At 33.9% G+C, this 13,045-nt stretch overlaps 1 long non-coding RNA gene across 1 annotated transcript; it reads left to right on the top strand.

Moving 5' to 3' along the window:
- The first annotated feature begins 8,868 nt into the window (after positions 1–8,868).
- LOC107459302 (uncharacterized) lies at positions 8,869–9,381 on the top strand. The gene is made up of 3 exons (XR_008001322.1): positions 8,869–8,932; positions 9,042–9,149; positions 9,370–9,381. It is a non-coding gene; the product is annotated as an uncharacterized LOC107459302 (long non-coding RNA).
- Positions 9,382–13,045: the final 3,664 nt, after the last annotated feature.

Below are 13,045 nucleotides of genomic sequence, written 5' to 3'. Positions count from 1 at the left end.
GAAGAAAATCCCAATCCATTCAAAATGTTTCGTTCCTAAAACCACAACCCTAACAAAATTCCTAAAATATTTCAATTAATAAAACCACAAAATCCTCAATCCATTCCAAATGTTTCGTTCCTATGTTGTTCTTCAATCCATTTGATTATGACGCGCGTTTCTTTATTGAGCTTCGATTTCAATCTTTGCTCGCTAATGAGCTTCGATTTTCTCTTCTGTGAGTTTCGATTTTTTCTTCTCGTGAATGTGCTTCGATCTTCTCTGCTCGTCAATGTGCTTCGATCCTCTGCTCCTCTCCTCGTTGAGCTTCGATTCTCTACTCGTTGAGATTCGATCATGTGGTCGTTGAGCTTCGATCATCTGCTTCTCTTTTCGTCGAGCTTCGATCCTCTCTGCTCGCGTTCATCACCGCCAATCACCGTTCAATTATCACTACTCGTGTTTTTGGTGGGATTCTTGTTTTTGGCATTTTTGTGCAGGTATTGATGATTCTACCGTTCTTTTTCTGCTCTATTTTAGCATCTGTTTACATATCCTTTCCATTGACAAGTTTAGGTCATGCAAATAGCATTCCTGTTGTTACTTTGAATTTGAATTGTTTGAGAACTATTTCACTTTATATTTGTTCCTTATGCCTTATGTTTGTTATATTTATCACTAAGCTTGTTATTCAGCTTTGCGCTCTTTTTGTTTTGTTATATTGTCTCAGTCATTGGTTACTCTTTCTTCTATCTTCTGTTTTTCTCCAAGTACAAATAAGTAGTTTCGTTGTGATTAAATTCCTTTAGAGTGTGTTGCAAGCTGCATTTTAGAGGGTAAAATGCATCATTTGGGTATTGATGTGAAAGAATTATTGTCGGTTTAGAATTAATCAAAATAAGAATCACTTCGTTAATAGCATAGTCCAAACCAACAATAAACTCTCACAATCAAAGTTTAAATTCAAAGATATCACAATTCAATACAAAATAACCGATAGTTTTAAATTTTCGGGTCGTCTTCCCTAGGAGTTGCGAATGAAATGCTCAATTATTGGCTATAGGAGAATAGGGGTTGATAGCAAGAGATAAGTAATGTAAATATAAATAGCAAGAAAGTAAATAAACATGCAAGGATTTAAATGAAAGCAATTAAATTCAAAGGCAATTAATCAAAGAGAAGGGAGATTCAAATGCTAAGAAACCTCTTGGCAAGGATTGGGAGTTAAGGTTACCTATCCTAGTCATTGACCACAAACATATGATGATTATGAAGAGTTAATCCTAACATCGAGGATAAGTCAAATAGGCATAATTGATCTCAATCTATAAATCCTAGTCAACTATATTAATAGAAGACTTAGAGTCAGTGGAAACCAAATCAACTAACTACTCTAATATATCAATCAAGGATGGACATCAATGACTCAAGGATCACCAAAGTTCTCAATTCCAAGCCAAGAATGAGAAAAAACTAGGTAAAAACTAAGCCAAGTATTTTATCAAACACTTGGTGTGCATGAAAATAAAATAATATTAAATTACATTAAAAATAAAATCTAACTACCAAAAGTAAGAAAATAATAACAATAACTCAAACAAGCATTAAATGAACATAAAACATAAATTGCATTAATAGAAATTAAAATTAACAAAGAGTGCAAATACATAAAAGTGGCAAAATTGAGAAAATAAACTAAGAAAATTAAGACAATAGAACAAAGAAAGATAAAAGAAACTAGATGAAAACAAGAATTATAAAGAGAAATTATAAAGAAATTAAACTAATAACCCTAATTTCTAGAGAGAAGGGGGAGCTTCTCTCTCTAGAATGACCTACAACATTATACTAAACTAAACTTAATTGCTCCCCCTTCATTCCTCTTCACTTTGGCTTAAAATAGCTTCAGAAATGAGTTGGATTGGATTTTGGAGGCCCAGAATTTCCCCCAGTGATTTGCAATTAATGAGCTCATGTGACAAGGGTCACGCGTACGCGTGGCCATAAGCTCACACCTGAGCATATGCACGCATCACTGTGCGTACGCACGGCTACTGAATCTTCCAAACTCCATTTCTTAATGGTTTCTTCTCTTTTGCAAGCTCTTTTTCTCACTTCTTCAACCCATACTTGCCTTGGAAACCTGAAATCACTTAACAAATATATCAAAGTGCTGAATGGGATTAAAGTGAATAAAATTTAGCAATTAAAAGGCCTAAAAAGCATGTTTTCACTTTCAAGCACAATTTAGGAAGAAACCATGAAACTATGCTATTTCAATAGATAATTGCAAGAAAAGTTGATAAAATCCACCCAAATAGAGCAAATAAATATCATGAAATGTGGATTCATCAGGTGCTGTATTATATCACTTTAAAACTGACAGTGAGGGTGGTGATGGCGTAGCAAACGCCGGTGATGGAGTTGAAATTGAAGGTGATGGCGCTGTTAGAGAGTACTGTGGAGAGCCTATGGGTGCAGTTCCGATGTCGGTGGGAGGTTGTGAAACAGGGGAAGTATTGTATGGTGGTTGTGATGATGTTGGTATTGAAGCAGCAGCACTATAGGGAGGGTGAGAAAGTGGTGATGGTGTTTTTGGAGGGTTTGGGTGATGGTTGTTATAGGTAGCAAGCGATGGAGCTTGAGAAATTAGTGATGGTTGTTATAAGCAGGGGAAGGAGCCTGTGGTGGAGTTGGAGTATGATAAGGTGGTTTAGAAATTGGTGTTGGTAAGGGGAAGGAGCTTGTGGTGGTGTGGGAGTAACATACGATGGTGACGGAGTTTTTGGTGGGACTATTGGAGTATATGGAGGGTAATGGCCAGGGGAGGGAGCTTGTGGAGGAGGGTAGGGATGATGATTAACTTAAATAACATTTACTACTTTTCTGCCAGTATTGAATTGCCTATGTGCTTCACAAAATAATTTCTTTAGAATCTCTATTTAATTGTGTAACGTGTCTTATTCAAATTTGTAGGCTGCTTTTTTGTCAGCTTTGGTTGGATCAGAGGTTGCATATTCTGCTGCACAAGCTGCAGTGACAACTCTCTCGGAGGCTTACAAAATAACTAAAAATCATCGATCATTCCCAAAAAACACATCATTACAAGGTGAGAATGGTGAATATCTTTGGCTTAAGATTACGAGCTTCTGAATCAATTAAGGTAATGGTCATAATGGAGGTTCTTTTGAAATGGATGGATCCATCTTCATGATGTACTTATTGGACTAGTTTTTGAAACGTGTTTTTCTAAATTATGTGAATCTATACATTGTGCTGCAATTTTTTCTGTTTGTTTTTCTTCCTCCCCTCTTCTTCTGGAGCTGATATAGTATGTTCATGTGATTCTTAATAGAAAGTGAAGAATTTAATGGTGGTACCTCTTTAAATTCATCACAAGCATCTCGATTTCATGCAAATATACTACTCAAAAAAGAAGAATTAGATGTGGAAAAGGCAATTTCTGAGATCATTGGTCTCATTCTTATATTTTAATAAGAATGAAGAGACCCCATTTAAAATTATTACAGTTCAATGTGGATTATAAATTATATTCAAACTAAGAAGAATTCTATATGTATTCGAATTCCTCAAATTATCTTTCAAATATTATAAATAAAGAGCTTAATCGACACTTAAAGTATGTTGTATATCTTTACTCTTTATTATACTAATTGATATATGTTTATGTTATTCTTTGCACTTTTTTTATATATTTTATATTAAGCAACCATGCATATATAGCAAGTTTCAGATTCCATTTTGATAAATGAAAATTATTTTTAGCTGATGTTTTAGACCATAATCATTTTTAGTTTAATAGTAATATCACTATGAACAATTAGGTTTTTCCAAGACTCATCCCAGAACTGGATGAGTTTACCAAAAATAGCCAAGAGTTTAGGGACGGCGTCAATAGATTCTTGGACTATGCTTACTCCATTGAAAATCCTCAAGGAGAGGAAATTCTATGTCCTTGTGAAAAATGTTGCAACTTCCTTTGGGGTCAGAGAGTCTATTTATAGCGATTTAATATGCTTTGGATTTGTCAAGGGCTATACACGATGGGTTAATCATGGGGAAAGTGTAATTGGTATAGATGTCGATACTAGTGATACCGATTAGATTTATTCATGCGATGACATTGAAGGCTTGCTAGACGAAGGGTTTAGGAATGTGGCAGATGTTGAAGGAGAAAAAGAAGGTATGAATGAAAATGCAAAGAAGTTCTATAATTTGGTTGACAAGGCTAGGAAGGAACTATATCTTTGTTTCAAGGGATTTTCTACGTTATCTTTCACCATATGGCTATACTTGTTGAAGTGTCTATATGGATGGAGCAATGCCTCGTTCACTTCCCTCCTGGAGTTGTTGAAAGAGGCTATTCCTAACTTGAATCTTCCTTCTTCTTTCAACAAAGCCAAGGCTATAGTGAGAGATTTAGGTCTTGATTATAAAAAGATTGATGCATGCCCAAATGACTGCATGCTATATTGAAAAGAGCACGAGAATGAAACATGTTGCCATGAAAGTGGAACTTCTCGTTGGATTAAGCCTACGGTAGTTGAAGGTGACATATCTTCAAAGAAAGCTCACAACATTCCTGTAAAGACATTACGACACTTTCCCCTAATGACCAGGCTTCAAAGGCTATTCATGTGCTCAAAGACGGCTAAGAATATGAGTTGGCATCAGAAAGAGCGTAAAAAGCATGGAAAGCTAAAGCATCTTCCCGATGGTCAATCATGGAAAGATTTTGATAACCGACATTCAGAATTCACCAAGGAACCTTGTAACCTGATATTTTGTTTGGCGAGCGATGGATTCAATCCGTTTCGAACCATGAGTATATATCATAGCACATGGCCGGTTATTTTAATGACTTATAACTTGCCACTATGGATGTGCATGAAACAAGAATACTTCATGCTTTCTCTGTTGATCCCAGGACCAAAATTGCCAGGAAATGATATTGACGTGTACCTGCAACCATTGATTGAGGAATTGAAGGAGTTATGGGAACTTGGGGTAGAAATATATGATGCCGCAAGAAATAAAATTTTTCAAATGCATGCAGCTCTCTTATGGACAATTAGTAAGTTTCCTGCATATGCAATGTTATCCAGGTGGAGTACAAAGGGGAAACTAGCTTGCCCTTCTTGTAACTATGATACTTGTTCTAATTATCTTACACATAGTCGGAAGATGTGTTATATGGGTCATCGTGTTTTTTTGCCCGAGGAACCTCCATGGAGAACTAATAAGAGGTCATTTAATGGAAAAGAAGAACATCCGAAAGCTCCACCGTTGCTAGAAGGCATGGAAGTTTTAGGTTACTTAGATTCTCTAGAGAATTCCTTTGGGAAGTCAAAAAAAAGGTGAATGAAGTCCCGTGGAAGAAGTGGTCAGTCTTTTTTTATTTACCTTACTAGAAGTATAACACATCAAGACACAATCTTAATGTAATGCATATAAAAAAGAATATAGTTGACAGTATTCTTGGAACTCTCTTGGATATATCTGGTAAGACAAAAGACCACCTAAATGCTCAATATGACTTGCAAGAAATAGGCATTCGTAAGAATCTTCATCCAAAAGAAACAAGAGGTCATAGAAAAGTGAAGTTTGCAAAAGCATGTTTCTCCATGATTAAAGCTGAGAAATCAATTTTTTGTGATGTCTTGAAGAAAGCAAAGCTACCTGATGGTGCTGCCTCAAATATTTCTCGATGCGTGAACCTTGCAGAAAGAAAAGTATCTGGTTACAAGACTCATGATGCCCATTTTATACTGCATTATTTGCTGCAAATTCCCATCAAAAGTATACTTCCAGATTCGGTCGCAATCCCTTTAATTCGGCTTGGCTCTTTTTTTCGTCAGTTATGTCAAAAGGTTATCAATTTAGAAGAGATAAATCAATTGGAAGCAGAGATTGTGATAACACTATACCAGTTGGAGAGGATTTTTTCTCCTTCATTTTTGACATAATGATGCATTTGCCTATTCATTTGGCTAATGAAGTGAGACTAGATGGCCCAGTTCAATTTCGGTGGATGTATCCTCTCGAAAGACACATGTGTACTTTGAAGTCATATGTTCGAAATAGAAGTCATCCTGAAGGATCTATTGCGGAGGCCTACTTGGTTGATGAGTGTTTGACTTTTTGCTCACGTTATTTACATGATGGTGTTCAAACAAAATTGAATAAAATACCCCGGAATAATGATGCTAATGACTTTGAAGCGAAAATTCCACATTCATTTTCAATTTTGTTTCCTAAGAAAGGCTGTCCATTGGGATCAAAGAAGGGTGAGCTTTTTTCTCTTGATGACAAGTCTCGAAACCAAGCCCATAGCTATATATTGTTGAACTATGAAAAAATTGAAGACTATGTTAGGTAAATCCTACTTACTCTAGGTATTTCTTTTAATTTTTTTAATTATGAATCATGGTATTATCTCTAGGTTTTACTTACGAAAATCCTAATTTTGAATTTAGAGAGCATGAGGCTGATCAACAAGGAACAAGTTGGGTGAAAGCTAAGAACCATAGTAAGACCTTTTTCTCATGGTTTAAAGCACGTGCTATGTGTCAGAATGTTCTAGATTGGATTAAGGAGCTTTCTAGAGGGCCCAACAAGATTGCAAAAAGATATTCGCAGTATTTTATTAATGGGTATAGATTTCATACTAGGCAACGTAAAGCAAGACGCAAGACACAAAATAGTGGTGTAACTTTAGTTGCGTTGACTACGAGCTTTGCAAGTGCAAAGGATCCAAGTCCAATTCGGGCAAAAGTTTCCTACTATGACAGAATAAATGATTAATTGAGTTAGACTACTTTGGCAATTTTAAGGTTGTATTGTTTAGATGTGACTGGTATGAGACTCAAAATGATGGCTATGGCTCTTCACATGTTCAATTCAACAAAAAATGCTATCAAGAAAATCCTTTTGTGTTGGCATGTCAAGTACACCATTGCTTCTATGTGCAAGATCCATTTGATCAAAATAAACATTATGTTATGAAGTCAATTCCAAGGGATTTATTTAACATAGGTGACGAAACTGATGTTGATCCCCAAGCTATTTATGAAAAAGAGCCATCTGACCAGTTAATGGGTCCTTCTATACCCAATGATAATGGTGAAATTGATTTGATTAGGGGTGACTTGCACAAAGTTGTTATAGATGCTTCAAAAGGAGTTCTTCTTTCACAAGAATATAACACAGAATCAGAAGATAATTTCGAAGACGACATTGAATGATTTATACTTTTTTCCTTCATTACACTAAATAGTAGGGAAGTGAAAAGAAAGATGTATATACTTTAACTTTATAATTGCATTAAACGGTAGGGAAGTGGAATGAAAGATGTATCACTTTTTTATATACGTGTCTTATGGCATGCCTTCTTGTTTATTTCTATTAAATAGTAGACTTATTTTTTTATTGACATACTGGAAAAATAGCAGCTATAGCATAACTGATTAATTTTATTTCCTTTTTATTTTTAAGGTTCTAATAGAATAGGTTTATTTTGTTTTATTTTAGAAATACAATGGAAACAAGAACTACTCCAAAGCGGAGAAGACTGGTAAAATAGTATCAAAGCAACAAGCAATTCATGCAGAAAAATACAGCAGAAATTCATAAGAAGCAGCATTTTATCTCTCCCATGATTGCTGGTGGTCATGGACAAAAGAGAGTGACTCTTATGCCTTCTAAGCAAAGCACTCAAAAAGAAGTCACAATTTCCAAAAGAATGAAAAGTACGCCAAACCAGAAAATTAGAGTTAGTGAAAAAGAACCAGAAAATCTTAAAAAACATCCAACCATGGGTATGGATAAATTTTTGGAGACACATGGGATTCATTTGGAAAGAGAAAATGACGATTTTGAACCAAGTGCTGAAAATGAAAGATCTATTCAGGAAAAGCAACAAAATCTTAGGAAGATAAATACAAAATCAAATTGGCAAGCCATGACACTTGATACATTTTTGGAGATAAATGGAATTCATGTGGATGGAGAGGAGGAACACAGTGGAGCAAATGCTAATAAAGTTGGAGATGATGATGATGATGATGATGATAATGATGATGATGATGTTTTTTCGGATGATGAGGACTATGTTGGTGAATATGAAGATTCAGTTCTTCATGGTGATGACAATCACCTTATGGAAACTAACAATGTTGAAGGTGCTGTACTTTATACATAATTATCATTTTATTTATTCATTAGCATGTATAGCTATATAATCCATTTAAATGGTTAAATTGCATATATTTATAGATACTCCAAAGACTAGAAGGATATGAGAAAAAATAAGGTGTGCTAAAATCTATGCAAGAAGTTAGGAAGAAAGAGAAGAGGTGACTTTTTATAGAGGACAAGCAGTGGGACCAACTCCAAGAAGAGTGAAGGACTTAACTTACTTTATTAGAATAATGGGAAGGAATAGTGATTTCATAACATTGATGTACACTAATTGGAAAGTTGTGCCCCTCAAAGTCAAAAAGTGCATATAAAAATATATTAAGGTAAGTGTTTTATTTCTCATCTATTTTTTATGATCTGAAATTTTCCAATTTCGCATGGCTTAGCTACAGTTTTGTGAAAAGTTTGGAAAAGTTACAAAACAAGAATCAAGAGAAAACATTTTGAGATATATAACAACATTGAAGATATGCTGAAAAATCGCCCTTCAGATATTCCAAAAGTCCAATTTCGAAAGTTAATTGCATATTGGAGTATTCCTTCTGTTAGGGTGAGTTGTAGAATAAATAATTCTATTTCTTTGTCTTTTTTATGCTTTTGGTTTATTACATATAACTCCCTTTAATTTTGTTGGGTATAGGCTCTATCTCGTATAAATTCTGAAAATCGTAAAAAGCAACAACATCAACATTAAATGGGACCTATAAGTTTTGCAAGAGTGCGTAATGAAATGGTAATAATTTTGAATTTTTATAAGTTTTTTTTGGTTGTATAATGACCATCCTAAAACTAGATAAATATTATTTTTGGCCATTTTTAATACTCTTTTTCCTTACTTGTAGCGTGAAATGAATGAGAACAAAGAAGACCCATCACAGGTTGATGTGTTTGTTGCAACTCGAACTGGACGAAAAGGAAAAGAGCTTGATTCAGGAACACAAGTTGTTATTGTAAGTCATAATAAGTTGAAGTAGAACTGCCTTAATTTACAAATCGATCTGAAGTAGAACTGCCTTAATTTACAGTATCATTTTTAGTCAGATTGTCCTGTATAAAACTAACAATGTTCAAAGTCATAACAATGAAAGAAATTATCCTTATCTACCACAAAACATGATAATAGGATAAACTTATCTATCACAAGCTAAAATCGTTATGTTTTTTTAATAGGATAAACTTAAGGGCCACCAAGAAGCTGGAGATACTCCCGAGAAAGCATTTACTGCAGTATTTGGCAAAGAACAACTAGAAAGAGTTCGATGTTATGGGAGGACAATCACAAAAAATTTCTGCAGAAAGAACGAGAGATTGCTAAAATTAAGCAACAACATGCAGAGACTGTAAGTTCAATAAAAACTGAACTTCATGAGACAAAAGACAGAGTCCAAAGTTTGGAGGATCTTGTGAAGCTTCTCTTGCAATAGAGTTCTCTTGGCACAAATATTGATGAATCACTATCTTTATTATGAGCCAAGGAATCAACACATGATATAAATAGTATGCAATGTCCGAATGGCAACGATCGTCCTTCCTCATCAACTCGTGATCCAAAATGATGACTAGGTATAACAAAAAATTTGCAATAATTTTTGTAATTTATCATTTATTGGAAATGGACTATCAACATTTTTGGCCTTTGCTTTCTATGTCTTCTGCGATCTTACTTCATGGTGGCTTCTGCAATACACTCTTGCTATTTTTAATCCCTCATCTTTTTTTTTCCTTTTTAATTATTTATTTTTGTAGCGTTATGCTACTGTGAGGAAGAAAATTTTTTCCTCATTGCTGAAATAATGTGGATATGTTAGGGAGTGATGTGTGTTGTGTCACTGCAATAAACCCTAGTAACTGCTGTTTCATTCGCAGAAATGGCAGAAATTGTCAAGGGAGTTGTCGGCAATAGTGGTAAATTAGTAAGAGGTTAATCCCATCATTAATCTGTTGGACTTTTTTAGGCTGTCCTACAGAATGTTTTTGGTAAAAGGTATTTGGACTTGGTTTTTTGGTGTGGTCTGAATATTTTGTAACCCATATGATATGATAATAATGTTATGACCAGGTATGACTATCACTAGAATAAGAAATTGCATTTGCATTTAAATTTGTAGCTTCCACCCGAAATCTTAACCCTCATTGAAATAGCTTTCATGAGAAGACCCACATCCATCTATCCATTCATTTGCTTTTTTGACATTTATATGTTGTCAGGAACATAAATAAATTGATTAAATCTTGGACTGTGGCCTCATGACATTAACTAGGCTTCCATTTTTTGCATTGATTGTGTCTTTGAATATATCTCTTGTTGGAATGGAATCTTATCATCCTATACCTTGGCCACATTAGAAGGAGTTTTTTAGATCTATTTATTGTTTTTATATCTGTAGTATTTAATATCATCAAGAAATTTCTATTATTATAATTTTTTAGTTTTAATGATAAGTTGCTTATTTTTGTTGTGTATTATTTGCAGATTTAGCATATGGGACAAGTCAAACATGGATATGAAATATGCAAGCAGATTGACATTTTTTGACAAATATTAATTACTATTTTGTTATGACAATTATTGTTAGAAAAGAATTTTATTGTTTTGTTGAGAATTATTGATGAATATGTATTTGAAATACTAATTGAACCTTTTAATATCTATTTTAATTAGAATTTTATTATTAGTTATTTTGCCTCTTTTATAAATTTTTTCTATTGTGCACAAGTTTATTTATTAACTAAAATAATTATATATGTATGAATTTTTTTTGTATTTTTATTTCAAAAGTAACTTTTATTTTTGCCAAAAAGGCAAACCTTTTATTAGTTGCGTATTTTGAATATTAGACAACACTTATATAGTTGCATATTCAAAAGAAAAGTAACACTTGTATAAGTTGCATATCCAAAAGAAAAGGCAACACTTGTATAGGTTGCATATTCAAAAGAAAAAGCAATGCTTTAAAGGGTTGCATATTCAAAACTATTAGGCAACACTTCAAAGGATTGCAAATTCCAACTTATAAGCAACACGTAAAAGAGTTGCATTTTATTGCAAATAGGCAAAACTTTTTAGTAGTGACCAAAATATGAGAGAAAAGACAACACTGCAAAAGTGTTATCTCAAACACACCTTTGAAGTATTATTGTTTTTCAACCAAAGGCAACACTTACCAGGTATTGCCCTCAAAAGCATTGCTTTTGAAGCAAAAAATATTACCTTGATCTAAGGCAACGGCTACATCTGCAACGCCCCCCAAAAATATTGCCTTAAGTCCAAAAGTGTGCCATAAATCAAAAGCAACCCTTTGTTAGCCTTTAGGCAACACTTTTTAAATGTTATCTCAACTTGAAAATGTTGTAGTGCAATCATCATAAATCATAGACACATTAGTTCTTGGCAACGCTAAACTAGTAGAGCTTGCTAATGTAATTAATTGAAACTTGGTTGGCTATATCAAGTAACATAACTATGTGTAAATGGTTCAATTTTCAGGGACAAAAAATAATTGTTCTTCATATTAAACTCTAAAAGTTCATAGTATTAGTCATAGTTGCAAATTTATGAACCTAAAGCCATAACTAGTGAAAATAAAAGTTCTTCCTTAAGGATTTGAGATGAAAGGGATGGACACAGAATTGGAGTGCAGTGTATGGTCTGTTAGAATTGTGTGCACAAACTCAAATAAAAAAAATCATGACATTTACGACTGTCAAAATGGGTTGAACTATTGTTAGTTTGATCCATTTAACCACATTAAATAAGCAGACTTTTGGATCCAAAAATAGGCATGTGAAAATGAGATATCTAATGTATGTTCTCAACTCAATTAACCAATGAATTAAACGTACTAGCTTCAAAAATAAACAAGCCAACTCGTTTAAATTTTTTCTCATTCTTTTTTTTCATATTCCAATTTTTTAACAATTTATTTTAATAATCCAACCTAAATATCTCAACTAATAACTTATTAAAAGTGCAAAAAAATTGCCTCCAAAAAAATGAGCACACTGATATTTGAGTAAATCACCTGAAATTTTTATTGATCTGTAATACACTTATTTATTTTTATCATATGTTGATGTAAGCCATTCTCAACCCAAAATGAAGTTCGGATCAAGAAATTGTGAGAAAAATTAAGAGAGTAATCTCTCAAAAATAAGCAAAACTAATGGAAAGGGACAACCTCTCTAAGAAAAGTTAGAGAAGAGAAATAAACTTCCCTAATTCCCTTAAACAAGTGGAAAGAAGTATCTTTTGTGAATAAAGATGTGTTTAGACTAAGAGAAATGAAGGTGGATCAAAGAAGGGAGAGTAAAGGATTGCTAATATGTTATCTTAAAGATGGAGAAAGAAGAGTTAGCAAAATTTTGCAAAGGAAAACAAAGTTGAATCTGTTACAGACCAGACCATCCGCTAGCACGATATTGTCTGCTTTGTGATGAGCGGATAATTTGTACGCTTTTTGGCATTGTTTTTAGTATGTTTTTAGTATGATCTAGTTAGTTTTTAGTATATTTTTATTAGTTTTTAGTTAAAATTCACTTTTCTGGACTTTACTATGATTTTGTGTGTTTTTCTGTGATTTCAGGTATTTTCTGGCTGAAATTGAGGGACCTGAGCAAAAATCTGATTCAGAGACTGAAAAGGACTGCAGATGCTGTTGGATTCTGACCTCCCTGCACTCGAAGTGGATTTTATGGAGCTACAGAAGCCCAATTGGCGCGCTCTCAATGGCGTTGGAAAGTAGACATCCTGGGCTTTCCAGCAATATATGATAGTCCATACTTTGCCCAAGATTTGATGGCCCAAACCGGCGTTCAAAACACCCTCAGAATTCCCAGCGTTAAACGC

This window comes from Arachis duranensis, chromosome 7 (assembly GCF_000817695.3).
Source record: "Arachis duranensis cultivar V14167 chromosome 7, aradu.V14167.gnm2.J7QH, whole genome shotgun sequence".
Taxonomy (NCBI): domain Eukaryota; kingdom Viridiplantae; phylum Streptophyta; class Magnoliopsida; order Fabales; family Fabaceae; genus Arachis; species Arachis duranensis.
This window is presented reverse-complemented; position numbering and strand designations above follow the sequence as displayed.